Here is a 14,794-nt window from a genome sequence, read left to right on the forward strand (position 1 = left end):
CCATTGTCTGTCCTTCAATATCCATGTTGCCATTTTTGTAGTCTGCCCACCATCTGTGGCCCCAAAGATTGCCAATTCATTTGTCTGCTTTATGTCTGCTTTACTAATCACATTTTCTATTCTGTTAACATTTATTATGTATTCTCACCAAGGATCTTTAGGATTTTGTTTCTAGCACTTGAAAAAATTAGTGTCACTGTAATATCCCCTCACACAGAATCTGCCTCATCCAAAAATAAAGTAGAAGTTATTGTCTTCAACAAATATTCACTGCCATCATCTTTTTTCTTCTCATCCAGGGTTATAGCATGATTTTTCTTCCAAAAGAAGAAAAAATATTTCACCTTTCTTTTGTATCAAAAATACCAATATGTCTTCAGCCAATATGTAGTAGTCAGTGATACTCTGACCTAAGCCTTCTAAGGCATGTTATAAGGTTAAGGTTACAACACTTAAAGATACAAACTGACACCAAAATTGTCTTTTGAAACGAATTGGACAAGAGTTGGACAAGATCCAAGAATATCTCCCCCCTCAAAAAAAAATCAAAACTCTAATGAATGATTATAGACTTCAACTAGGAATTTGAGTACATGGAATTCCTGAACCATGGATGACTTCACCTTAATAGGAATGGGCTTAAATCTTTTTCTTCTTCACAGTCAACCACAGTTCCTGGGAAGGTTTAAAAGATGAGAATGCCCAACAAACTTTCTTCCTATTTAAAGAAACAGGAGACCACCCAGCTCACAATTAATCCAAAACCTGCACTGCTAGAGGTATCAGGAATGGTTTGAAAAAGCCATAACTGAGCTATTTTGTTGAATCCAAGAGATTCCCCTTGACCCTCTCTTTTCCCAGTTGAAACAATTATAATGATAATTGTTTTATGACATTAATTAGGAACTTATGTATTATAAATAGTTAAACCAGCACAGTGCTACAAGTTTATGCTTTCTGCAGTAGATGAATGCGCTATCCTTCTGGCAATTAAAAAAATGCTTGTATTATTTGCACTGAGTCAGAAATGGGAGATTGTAAAAGCCTACGTTACCCAAGATGATAATTTCTTTTAGCAATGTTTCTAACCTTTAATAAAGAGTGCTCACATAAAAAGGAAGAAACGGACCAAAAATAATAATAATAATATAGTTCACTAAGAAAAAGAGTTAATGTATTTGAATTTCTGAGTAAAAATAGAAGTGGCTTGATATATAGTAATTAAGTCAGAACAGATCATCATTTTTTCTAGGCAGTGTAAGTTTTACCTCCATATTCATAATTCATAACAACTTGATTTTAGCATTTTCTGTATGTAAAAGCAGCTGTGACCCTTGTTTTGCTTCAGATTAGTCTGTCCACACAGATACCCCAGATCTATGATCTTCTAGATCAACATGTTCGCTGCCAAGTCCTAATGCCATATAAGGAGGAACTGGCTTATGCTATGTGCATTCTTATATAAAGGCGGGATAGCACATGAAAACACTTGAACAGTCAATCACATCCAGCACTTGTGCCTCAGTTTTCTGTTGAAAATCAGTATTTTTTTCCCTTTGTAGACATGATAACAACAGGTCATCGGCTTCATTTGCATTCAGGCTTGTACTGGAAATCAGATTACTCAGGCCCATTCACTTCAAGCGGAACAAAAAGTTAATACAATACTTGCATGCTCCAAGCCTGCAAGCCAAGGGAACAAGGGCTCATCTAGGATAAAAGGTGTGATCTGAATTTCCTCTTATGAACATTTTCTTCTAATTTCTTTCTTTCCTTAGATTTAGATACTGCCCCACTTCGGAGGGACTCCAGACAGGTCACAAATTTAAACAATCAATAATATATAAAATACAATATATAAAAACCAACATATGTCTAGGCAACACGTCTTGTTAAAAGTCTATTATTTGAGCACCCAACAGCTTAGGTTAAAAACACAGCAGTGGCAGCCCATTTCTGGGAAAACTGGAATAGAAACCCAGATAGAAAAACGAAAGTCATTTTACATATAATCACACTGGTGGGTGGGGGAGAAGCATCAGTGATATGCCATTCATAGTTATTTGAGGCTACCAGAGAATTGCCTCTCTTATGATTGGACAAACTGGAAGTCACGTCCGGTTTGCTCGTAGGGCCGTTTTTTGCCCTCCTGAGCCTTCAGGGAAGCCTCCTGAAGACCCCTGAAGGCCCTACGGGGAAACCGGAAGTGATGTTGGGTTTGTCCGTAGGTCGGTTTTTCACCCTCCTGAGCTTTATGGAAGCCTCCTGAAGACCCTTGAAGGCTCAGGAGGTTGAAAATCGACACTACGGACAAACTGGAAGTCACCATTCCCGAACCTCTGGGTTCCCTGTGGGGCTGTTTTTTGCCCTCTGGAGCCTTCATGGAAGCATCCTGAAGACCCCTAAAGGCTCTGGAGGGCAAAAATCGGCGCTACAGACAAACTGGATGTCACCATTCCCAAACTTCCGGATTCCCCATAGGTCCGTTTTTCACTGTCTAGAGCCTACAGGGAATCCTGAAGCCTCTGGAGGGCCTCTGGGGTGGGGGGAAGCCGTTTTCGCCCTCCCCAGGCTCGTAGAAAGCCTCAGGAGCCTGGGGCAAAAAAACCAAGCCAACCATGCCCCATGTAACGCGCTCTACATGGGGCTGCCCTTGAAGAGCATTCGGAGACTTCAGCTCGTCCAGAATGCAGCCGCGCGAGCGATTGTGGGTGCACCTCAGTACACCCACGTCACACCTATCCTCCGCGAGCTGCACTGGCTGCCTGTTGGTCTCCAGACACACTTCAAGGTGCTAGTCGTTACTTTTAAAGCCCTACATGGTATTGGACCTGGGTACTTGAGAGACCGCCTCCTGCCAATCACCTCCCTACGACCAATTAGATCCCACAGATTAGGCCTCCTCCGAATACCATCAGCTAGCCAATGTCGACTGTCGACTCCTCGGGGGAGGGCCTTCTTTGTGGCTGCTCCGGCCCTCTGGAATGTTCTCCCCATGGAGATCCGGACCCTCACCACCCTCCCAGCTTTCCGCAAAGCCACTAAGACCTGGCTGTTCCGGCAGGCCTGGGGCTGATGAATTCCTGGCCCCATTTAAACTGTTGTGACTGTTGCTCTGTTTTTAACTTGCCTGTTTTGTCTTTTGTTTGTATTTCCCTTCCCCCTTGCTTGTTAGCCGCCCTGAGTCTCTCAGGATAGGGCGGCATACAAATGCAATAAACATTACAACATTACATTACAAAGCTGGTGGGTGTGTGCTGGATGCACATGCATGCACACACATGGGGTGGGTCGCGCACATAGCATTATAGGTGTGGCACGCCAGCGCATGACCCCCCTGCGCTCCCCCTGCTTTTAGCATGGGAGCCAAAAAAGATTAGCCATCACTGGTATAGAGCTTTGAATATTAAAATAGTCCCACAAATCTCTCCCCAGTTAGTACTGGTATGGATTTTACTACATGCTGAGGGCCTAGCAGCTAGAATGTCACTTCTTGTCAGAAGATTTTCAGAGACATCCTTCTGTAGAAGGCAAATGATTTCAGCCCGGTCATTTACGCTTCATTCTGAATTATCTATGATCCATTTGTTTGTTTATTTTGGAAGGCCATCCTGTTCTCAGGAATCTTCTCCAACATCAAAGTTCAAAAGTATCTTTCTATCTTGCATATTCAGAATCCAAATTTTGTTTTGTTAGAGAATCATAAGGAGAACTGTTGCCTACGTAAATCTTTTTTTTTCTCCACAATATCACAACATCTGAATATTGTTTCCAATCTGCAAGTCTATGGCACATTTCTGACTTATGCTTCCTTTACTATTGATAATCACTCCAAAATGCAATTCTGTTGCTGCTCTGTCATTATTTTCTTCTTACAATTAACCAATTTTTTTCACTGTGCTCCTTGACTTTATTAAAGTGCGAACATCATTTGCATTTTCAACTTTCAGAGTAGTATCATCAGCATAACATAATTATTGATGGATATGATTTTGAAAAAATATTATTTACTGGTTCAATCCAGTAATTAAGCTTAATATTGGAGTTCTGATTAATGAAAAACACCGGCAGCCATGTGGCCCAAGGGAAATGGCACTATTTCACAGGAAAGTTTTGCAGTAATATTTTTTAAAAAATTTAATAAATGTATGTTGAATGGTATATTATAATTCTCTTCATTTCTGACTCACTAAGGACGTTTATGTAAATGTAAAGAAGGCCTCAGTATTGCAGCTCTCAGGTTAATGATCTAGTCCCCATGTGGGCCCTGGTGATGACAATTTGATTTAGAAATTGTGTGTATAGTTTGCAAGTTCATTGTGTGCAAGAACAATATAAGCCTTGAAAGAAAACTCTTTGTGGGAAGGAAGTGGCTTTTTTAAGCAAGGGGGGAAAAGGGTCAAAAGAAGAAACCACATACTGAATCTTGTGTAGGGCTAAAGCTACTGAAATGTCTGCTGCCATCTAGTGGCTAACTGGATTCTTCCAAATCAGATCTGCTAGCTCTCTCCCCCACTAAAAAGAGGTTTCTCCATCACTTTGGGATTTGCATGCTCAAACCAGTAGCAGCAGTAAGGGCAAAAGAAAATGATTCAAATCACATTGTCAGAACTATGGCATGGCAGCTGATTTACAGAACTGAGCAGAATATAGAGATACCAGATTAGGTTTTGGCAATTTTAATTCTTAACAATATATACCGTATTTTTAACAGATTAACAGAGTTGGAAGGGACCTTGTAGGTCATCTATTCCAACCCCCCTCCCAAGCAGGAGACCCTACACCATTTCTGACAAGTAGCAGTCCAATCTCTTCTTGAAAGTCTCCGGTGATGAAGTTCCCACAACTTCTGAAGGCAACGTCTGTTCCACTGGTTGATTGTTCTCACTGTCAGAAAATTTATCCTTATTTCTAGGTTGAATCTCTCCTTGATTAGTTTCCATCTATTATTCCTTGTCTGGCCTTCATGTACTTTGGAAAATAGCTTGATCTTGATTTAGGATCTGCATATGTTTTCTTCAGTCTGTGGAAAGCAGCAGACACATACATAGGGAAGATGCTTCCCAAAAAAAATGTGGATTAATAAAGCAACTTCAATTTAATTTTAATTTGTAAAATATAGCATGATGGCCCCCTGCATGTTAATTCATTTTCTCTTTTGATCACATTCAAAATTACAATTCTGTGGCAGAACTTTGGGAAAGTGGTAAATGAGGGAAACATTTGGTTTTGGATCAAGGGAACTGCAAAGCAACAGATATTCTGGAAGCTGTTTAAGAAGTCATTTCCCCAATAACTTTGGCTTTTAGGTGGTTTAAAAAATAGAATACATGAAATACAAATTAAAAATTTGCTTCTTGTTCCCTGAGGCTGACTCTGGTGTCCACTAGGGGGAGCTGCTGTTGCAACAATATTTTTTCCTGATGGTAAATTCTAGGAAACTGACAGTTCTGCTTGTTCTTCATATCAATCTAACTTTGATTTTAGATACTTTACTGGCACAAGCAAGCAAAGACTGACAATTTATATTGCGAGGAAAAATCAATAATCAGAGCATGTGGCCCAGGGAGGAGACATTGTAAAAAGCATATATTCCAGCATTTCCATTGTTCTTTCTGAAGACAATCCTCCTTTCCCCACACAGCCCCAACGTCAAAGTGCAGCATTTAAATTTTGCAAAAAAATAAAATCTCGTTCCTGGGGAAAAGTACAGGTAGTCCTTGATTTATGACAGGCCACTTAGCAACTATTCAACATTATGATGGACCCCTCCCCCTCTTCCCCAAAACCCAATTCCGAAAAATTCCAATGGCAAGCCATGCACTTCCACTCCCCATGGTCAGGTAACTGCATTTTTTTAAAAAATAGTTTTTATTAAACATTATTACCTTTAAAAACAGAAAGAAAAACACAACAAGAAAAGAAAAGACAAAACATACATAACAATATAAAGTAAATATACAGCCTTTTGTATCGGCAAACTGCATTTTGAGCACTCAACAACCTGCCCACAGTTAAAGCTGTTTACAGTATCCTATGGTCATTTGCCTATGGTCAGATGTGGTGCACATCCTATGGTCAGATGCTGTGGCTAAGTGGCTAAGACATTGAGTTTGTTGATCAGAAAGGTCTGCAGTTTGGCAGTTCGAATCCCTAGCACTGCGTAACGGAGTGAGCTCCCATTATTTGTCGCAGTTTCTGCCAACCTAGCAGTTCAAAAGCATGTAAAAATGCAAGGAGAAAAATAGGAACCACCTTTGGTGGGAAGGTAACAGTGTTCCGTGTACCTTCGGTGTTTAGTCATGCCAGCCACATGACCACGGAGACGTCTTTGGACAGCACTGGCTCTTCAGCTTTGAAACAGAGATGAGCACTGCCCCCTAGAGTTGGGAACGACTAGCACATATATGCAATGGGAATCTTTACCTTTATGGTCATTTGATTGTGAGCCACAACATTATTGCTGAAAACCAGCATTTACTTCCAGTTTTCGGCAAACATGTCTCACAGCAAACCACAAAAGGGGACAACTCACCATGGCAAACTTGCCATGAGAATTCACAGCAGGACAACTCGAATTCAATAAATACAAAAGTTAAATTAATTTTGACAATAATAAAATGTAGTGAATCCGGAAATGCAAGAATTGCAATAATTTTGATGAAAATGTGACCACCAATTATAAAATACCTGAATGAAACAATGAATGCACTGTTGAATTGTCCTGTGAAGAGATGTCCTGCGGCAAATGGGCCACAGTAAGTTGGCCATGGCGAGTTGGCTGCAGTGAGTTGTCCTAGACCAAGTGAACCATGGTTTTGCTTAATGACTGTCGTGTTTTCTTAATGACCATGGCAGTCACTTTACAACTTTTACTGTGGCATTTGTTTAACAGCCACTGCAAAAGTCATAAAACTGGATCAGTCACATCAGGAACCGCTTTATGACTGTCACAAATTACGACCGTAATTGTTAGATTCCATTATGGTCATAAATCAAGGACTAACTCTGTGTGTGAGTGTGTGTGTGTGTGTGTGTGTGTGTGTGTGTGTGTGTGTGTGTGTGTGTGTGTCAATTTGCCAAGAAATCTAAACACTTGCTATGATGGGAGGCCTGCCTGGTCATCAATCTGCCATTCTTTCTGCATATAAATTCCCGCTAAATGCTGCAATACTGCAGCCAACATTTTCCCTCCAACAGCTGCATGGTTGTAGGTTGCAGTGTACAGCCTTTTCACTGCATGTGTGGTAGTGTAGAGAAATGGCTTGCTGAGACCAAAGGCTGTGAGATAGGGCGGATTTAATGCATAATATTTTTTTAAGAAGAGAAAACCAAGTTGGGTAGTTTTTAATAGGGATTGTGAAATTCATTAGAAAGGATAAAGTTAGCTACCCCATCCTGGAACAACACCTCTCAGGGACACCTATATAGGTAGTGATAAAAATCATCACATCATAGGGTTGAAAGGGACTTTGGGCAGAGGTGGTATTCAGCCAGTTCTGACAGGTTCTGGAGAACCGGTAGCAGAAATTTTGAGTAGTTCCAAGAACCGGCAAATAGGCTGGCCCTGCCCCTGCTGCCTCCCAGCTGATCTTCTTTTGTTGCCCTGAACAGGAGAACGGAGCTGGAAAGCAGGTTTAATGGGGTGGGGAGGGAATGGGGATTTTGCAGTATCCTTCCCCTGCCATGCCCATAAAGCCACGCCCACAAAGCCACATCACACCCACAAAGCCACACCCACAGAACCGATAGTAAAAGAATTTGATTCCCACTTGGCGGTCTTCTAATACACCCCCTTGCCCTAGGTAGGAGTCCTCATACCATCTCAGACAAATGGTTGCCCCGTATATTTTTCCCCGCCCTCATTTAGCAACTACTTCAGACAGTGATCACTCACTGATATGAAAATGACGAAAGACCTTTGCAACCAAGCCTTATTTTTATGACTTTTGCAAGAAGCTGAAGTAAGATCATAAGTATCATTGCGGCTTCATTTAGTAGCTACTTGGTTTAATGAACAAATTACTGGCCCTAATCGTAGTTGCTAAAGGAGTACCCCTTGTACTGCTCATTATTCTGTGATTCTGGAAGGCCCTTAAGACATGTCTCTGGTCCCAGGTCAGGGGCGCAGTGTATTTGTGTTGTGTCTTTATATTGTTACGGTTGCTTTTTAATCCAGACAGTTTTGTTTTGTTATTATGTTTTTAACTCCTTTAACTGTATATTTTGTTACTGTAAACTTCCCTGAGTTGTCATTATTGTTTAAATAATAATAGGTAAAAGTAAAGGTTCCCCTCGCACATATGTGTTAGTGGTTCACAACTCTAGGGGGTGGTGCTCATCTCCGTTTCAAAGCCAAAGAGCCAGCGCTGTCCGAAGACGTCTTTGTGGTCATGTGGCTGGCATGACTAAATGGCACAGGTGAACGGAACACAGTTACCTTCCCACCAAAGGTGGTTCCTATTTTTCTACTTGCATTTTACATGCTTTTGAACTACTAGGTTGGCAGAAGCTGGGACAAGTAACGGGAGCTCACTCTGTTATACGGTGCTAGGCATTTGAACCGCCAAACTGCCAACCTTTCTGATCGACAAGCTGAGCATCTTAGCCACTGAGCCACCATATTCCCGTATAAATAATAATAGCCAGTGATAAATTTAACTATGAAATATCTTAAAGAAATCTAAATTCAGATATCAGGAAACAGTAGGGTAAGGCAAGAATTTTAGCTAATGGGAAAACAGCCTCCCATACGCCTCCAAGCCATATGTATCTGTTAGCAATTGCTATAACTTCACGATATAATTATTGGATTTGCACTAGATACATTCCCTAACTGATTTAAATTATTGAATCATTTTCATGATGCAATAATTTACCATGATGCTGATGACATCAATTCCCATCTGTTGGGACACCTAGTTCCATAGAGTGCAAGCACTGAACCTTGATAAAGAGAAGCTTTGTAAATTGAGGTGAGCCACCGCTAAGACATTGTTAGGCAGAATGGTCTGTGTGGCATTGAGATGAGTCTGGTACAAATGCTACAGTAAGTACAGAAAGACTCAAAAGTTTCTCTCAACGGAAACTTTGCTTTAATGATAATCTCGAAAATCTAGAACACAGTCATGTGAGATGTTTCAACTGCTAAAACTCTCATGCCGCAAATGCTAGCCCACTGAATGCCAAGTTCAGACTTTAAACAACAGCCTATGCAATGGGTTCTCCCAAACTACAGTTCGCAAATGGTTGGGAAAGGAATATTGGAAATTGTGGAAAATTTAGACCCTATAACAGTGATGGCGAACATATAGCATGCATGCCACAGGTGGCACACCAGCCATCAACTGATTTTTGGCTTCCAGAGGGCTGGGGGAGACCATTTTTGCCCTTCCCAGGCTTCAGGAATGCCTCCAGAGGCTGGGGAGGGTGGAAAACAGGCCCAACGGACCAACCGGAAGTTCATTCCCAAACTTCCAGTTGTCCTGTTGGGGCCGTTTTTTGCCCTCCCCAGGCTTCAGGAAAGCCTCCAGAGGCTGGGAAGGGCAAAAAATAGGTCTAATGGGCCAATCAGAAGTTTCAGGAATGAAACGGGCCACACCCAGCCCCCCAGGAAGCCAGAAAAGGATTGTTTCTGAACTTCTGATTGGCCCATTAGGGGCGTTTTTCGCCCTCCCCAACCTCCCAAGGCTTTCCTGAAGCCTGGGGAGAGTGAAAAACAGCCCCAACGGGACAACGGGACAACCGGAAGTTCGGGAATGATCCATTTCTGGCTTCTGGGAGGCCTCCAGGGGCCCAGGGGAGGCCGTTTTGTACTCTCCAGGCATCAGGAAAGCCTTAGAGCCTGGGTAGGGGTCATGCACGCATGTACGGGGGAGGTGCATATGTGCAGATAGGTGGGGATGATTAAATTGGTGTGGGCACATATGCGATAGTGTGCACAATTTTAGCACACCGTAAGAAAAAGGTTTGCCATCACTGTCCTATAACCTGGATCTAATACGGTTCCACCACAAAACCGCGGTAGATTAAAGCGCGCTCGACGAAAGCGCGTACATGATGTCATCACAGCACGACGAAAACAGCACGCTGTGATCGGTAAACTTAAAATTAACACGTAAATCTAAACCTAACCCTCCCCAAACCTAACCCTAAACCTAACCCTAAGCCTAACCCTTAACCTAACCCTAAACCTAACCCTATACCTAACCCTTAACCTAACGCTAAACCTAACGCTAACCCTTAACCTAACCCTAATGCTTAACGTTAACCCTAAACCTAACCCTAACCCTTAACCTAACCCTAACCCTAACCCTTACCTTTATGTGAATCGGCTTGCTTTAAAAGTGCTTTTTAAAGCGCCCTTTTTTCTCCGCGGTCGTATTTGTCGCACTGCTGATGACGTCACGTACGCGCTTTAATCGGGCGCGCTTTAGTGGACCGCAGTTTTGACGGGTCACGATCTAATACATGCAAAAGAACGTATCTGGGTGAATTCACAGAGAACTAGTCATACTTTCCAGGACTCCAAAGATCGATTTGTTCACCACCCAATATCCTATTCCTATAGTGGGTAAATAAGAGCCAATGTAGTATTCGTTTGTTTCTTGATTTTCAATTTTCTATTTGGATTAAAGAAGGCAATGCTCTATGCAGCATAGAAGAAAAAGTAGAATGCTGACCTGAAGTTCACACATTTCAGTTCCAAGAGTATCAATTCCCACCTCATTAACTTTCTGTTGTCTATCTATGCAAAGGGTGTCACTAGCTATCTCAGCTATGATAGATGTCATCCTTTACCATTCTCAAAAACCAATGCTAGATTTAAGTCAGGGGTGGAGCAGAGGGCAAAGTGCCACTCTTTGAAGAACTCAGAATAGCAGACCAACCCTGAAATCCAATCCATTTCAAGCTGAGAAGTCTTCCATCAGATGCTGGAGACACACACATACACGTTATGCCCACCCGCTTTCATTCCATGGGACATCCCCTGCTGCCACTCAAGATGTCATTTCAGCTGCTTAGATCTCCATGACAACCAAAGACAACCTGGGCAAACATCAAAGAGACAGAAATAGGCCACATTGCTGTTCATTGCCCAAGCAGCAACCAGCAGGCTCTTTCCTTCTGAAGGAGGAGGAGGAGGAGGAGGGGGAGGAGAAGAAGAGGAAGAGGAAGAGGAGGAGGAAGAAGAAGAAGAAGAAGAAGAAGAAGAAGAAGAAGAAGAAGAAGAAGAAGAAGAAGAAGAAGAGAGCAGCAGAATACAAGGGACCTAAAACCATATGGCTAGAACTGAATGGAGAAGAAGCAGGCCTTCCCTCTTGCTCCAGTCTCAGTAATTGTACAAAAGATGCTAAGAACAGTTCAAGTCTTTCTAATGCCATTCATGTGTGAATGTACAGTGATACACAAAGTGCTAAAGATTTGATGAAACTTGAGGGCACAGCTGGAAGATGCCTTTGACTTTACAGTAAATGTTCACATTCCAACACCTGTTTTAGTTAAGGTTGAAAGGATGCAACTTTGGAGAAATGCTTGTAGATGTTTTGCTTGGGTTCCTCTTTGCACTTGGGTTTTTCCCTTGAAGAAAGGGACTCCTTGAAAGTATGAAAAGATAAGACAACGGGCTGAAATTTAAATCATTTGTGATTTAAACTGAACCACTTATTTCTCTAACAGCAGGAAAGGCCTTTTTTCTTTTGGGAAAACTCATTCAAAGACCACTCATGTCTTAGTCAATCCTTTTAAACTTCTCATTGAATGGCTGTATGTCCTGGTGCTGTTGACTGAGAACAGAGGGAATATAATCCTTTCTGTTTCCAGTACTCACATCAAGTCCCTCTGATGCAGCCAAACAGGTGAAACACAGTCAGCTTTCAAGGTAGATTTCTGCCTCTTGAAATGGGCCAGAGGAGGAAACAAACACCATACATTTGATTGGAACTACTGTGTATTTATTGATATAAAATGGAACCAGGATTTTGAAGGCCTGGCAATGTTTTCCTTTCCCTCCCTCTTATAACCTAGTAAACTAGGGGGTAGAATCTGTTAGAACTTCTTTCTAACTGTTTCTCTGTTTCTTGGGCTTAAAGCATACTTTTATTTTTATTTTTGAATGTTTTCGCTTCTGCTTATTTTCTCAAGGTCGTAACTGTGGCTCCCCTGCAGCCCTTTCCCTCTGATTTTTTCCTAGTAGCGGAAAAATCTATTACTGGTATGCATCAGATATAATGACAACTTTTCTGCTTCACATCCAGAGACCCCTTCATTCCAGCAACCTGACCTGTGGTAATCAATATAAGACATGAGAAGCTATATTGAGTTTTAAATTACTAAATTAAATGGAATTGGTATTGTAACTGTCGCAGGATCTGAAAACTGAGGCAGCTGATCTTCAATAAGCCCATTTCCCCATCACTATTTAGCAATACATGTTACGTTTTGCATGTTAATCCATCCTTAGATTATCCAAAGCCAAGGAAGCCCTACCACCTATGTAGTAGGAGCAACTAGAAGGGATTATATCACTGTGTTGGATCCTCTTTATTCTGCCATGGTCTTCTAAGTGGACATCATTGGAATGTGTGTGGGATATTGCAGATTGAACCTGGGAACTTCTGAGTTTGTGAGTTGCGCTACTTTTGAGATTATATCGCCCCGTAAAGCTGAGGTTGAAGCTCCCCCAATATATTGGTTAATTGGTTAATATTGGTTAATATTTTTTTAAAAATCAGTAGACAATAAAGTTATACTTTTCTAACTCTTCATGTTTGAATTTTGGGATTTTTCTCTTCAGGAACCCTTTTCCCAAATTCATTGTTGGATGAGCTAGAGTGCAAGAGTAGTTGTTGACTAATGATAGTAAATTGGCAACACCTCCAGGTTTAATACCCTGTAGAAGCGCAAAAGAGGGAATTATAAATTGTGAGGAATAAGGAGCAGCTACATCAGGGAGAAAGAAAATTAGCTCTTCCGGAAAGCATTGGGTAATTGATGGTGGCACTGCCGGTAAGATCTATATTATACTCTTTTTGAACAATGGTTTCATTTTATGCTTAGTTTTATTGTTTTTAATTGATTTTGTGTACTTACTGTGGAAGTTTTAAATCCGTACCATGGATGTTTTATTATGTAAATGTTTTTATTGTGATGAATCACCAAGAGTCCTTATTAGATTACAGCGGTGCAAAAAAAAATGTGACACATAATTAAATAATAAAATGAGCTTTCCTTCCTTATCATCCTTCTGTTGGCCTCAGGGTTATTCCCTGTTTGCTGATGCCTTTTTTTTCTTAACAACAGAGGCGTAGTTCGGCTACTTTGCCTTAAGCAGGGGAATCGTTGAATAACAAATAAAGGGTACAGAATAATCTTTGCTGTAAATTATGCAAATGTCTCATAATTTTTGCTTTCGGTATTAATAACTGTAAGTAATGTTTCTTATTTAGTCAGTTATAGATTTCTATGCCCCCCTCCAGTGTCTCTATATAGCTCTCTCTCTATAACCCCTGTAATATAGTTAAAAATTCTGCAACTAATTAGAACAATCCTAGTGTTCTAGTTAAATATTTAAAAAATTTCAAGGACTTTAAAGCTTTAAAAGCCCTGGATGAAAAAGAAGAGGCTCGATTGTCTTCCTAAACTGTAATAAGACGGCGAAGGGGCACCTCAATCCCAACAGCTATTTATTCTGTTATCCCCACTCTAGAAAAAAACCAGGGTTTGCTGTTTATGTTACATATAACTATGGCCAAGCTGAGAGTTAAGCATGTGAGGAGACAGCACAAGTATTCTTGGTTCTCCATGTAAGATTTTATACACTCAAATGTGGTCCTTGAATGGGGTCAAGAGAGCAGCTAGCCACTCACTTTGATGGTAGTATTTTTAATACTAAATGATGGAAAAAATATATAGGTAGTCCTTGACTTACAACCACAATTGAGCTCAAAATTTCTGTTGCTAAGTGACACATTTATTAAGTGAGTTTTGCCCCATTTTATGGTCTTTCTTGCCACAGTTGTTAAGTGAATCACTGCAGTTGTTAAATTAGTAACACAGTTGTTAAGGGAATCTGCATTCCCCATTGACTTTGCTTGTCAGAAAGTCGGAAAAGGTGATCACATGATGCCTGGACACTGCAATCATCCTAAATATGAGCCGGTTGCCAAGCATCTGAATTTTGATCACATGACCATGGGGATGCTATAATGGTTGAAACTGTGAAAAATGGTCATAAGTCACTTTTTTTCAGTGATGATGTAACTTTGAACAGTCACTGAGCTGAGGACTACCTGTATACCACACACCATCCATTTTGACACATACCAAGCCAGCTTCCATTTCCATCTTCCTTCTAAAAGGCCCCGCCCACAAAAGTGCACAGCAGTTTAGATGGAATGTAATGCTGGCCATGAGGAAAGGGGAGGAGAGATGCCAATAAAGCTACTCTATTCTGTTCTTTTCTGTTCTGTTCTGTTCTATTTTATTCTATTATTCTCCTTTCCTTATTCTATTCTATTCTATTTCATCCCATCCCAAGAGACAAGAATGGAATCACTGCAAAATAGCATGCCTTGCCATCTGGGAGAGCAGAAAGAGATGAAAATCATGCTTGGCCCAATCTTAGATTGTTGGGAAGGTGACCTGAATCTGAGTTTTCATCAGAAAGTGAGACACATTTTGCTTTTTCTGCCAGCACAATGAGAACAGTCTGGTCTGCTGGCTGCTCTTCATTCCTTTCCATGTTATGTCATGTGCCTCCCTACCAATTGCCTGGTATGTCCTCTGGTAGGCA

Source organism: Thamnophis sirtalis, unplaced genomic scaffold (assembly GCF_051295495.1).
Source record: "Thamnophis sirtalis isolate CommonGarterSnake01/CBP01778 unplaced genomic scaffold, rThaSir2_p1.2 scaffold_1, whole genome shotgun sequence".
In the NCBI taxonomy this organism is placed as follows: Eukaryota; Metazoa; Chordata; class Lepidosauria; order Squamata; family Natricidae; genus Thamnophis; species Thamnophis sirtalis.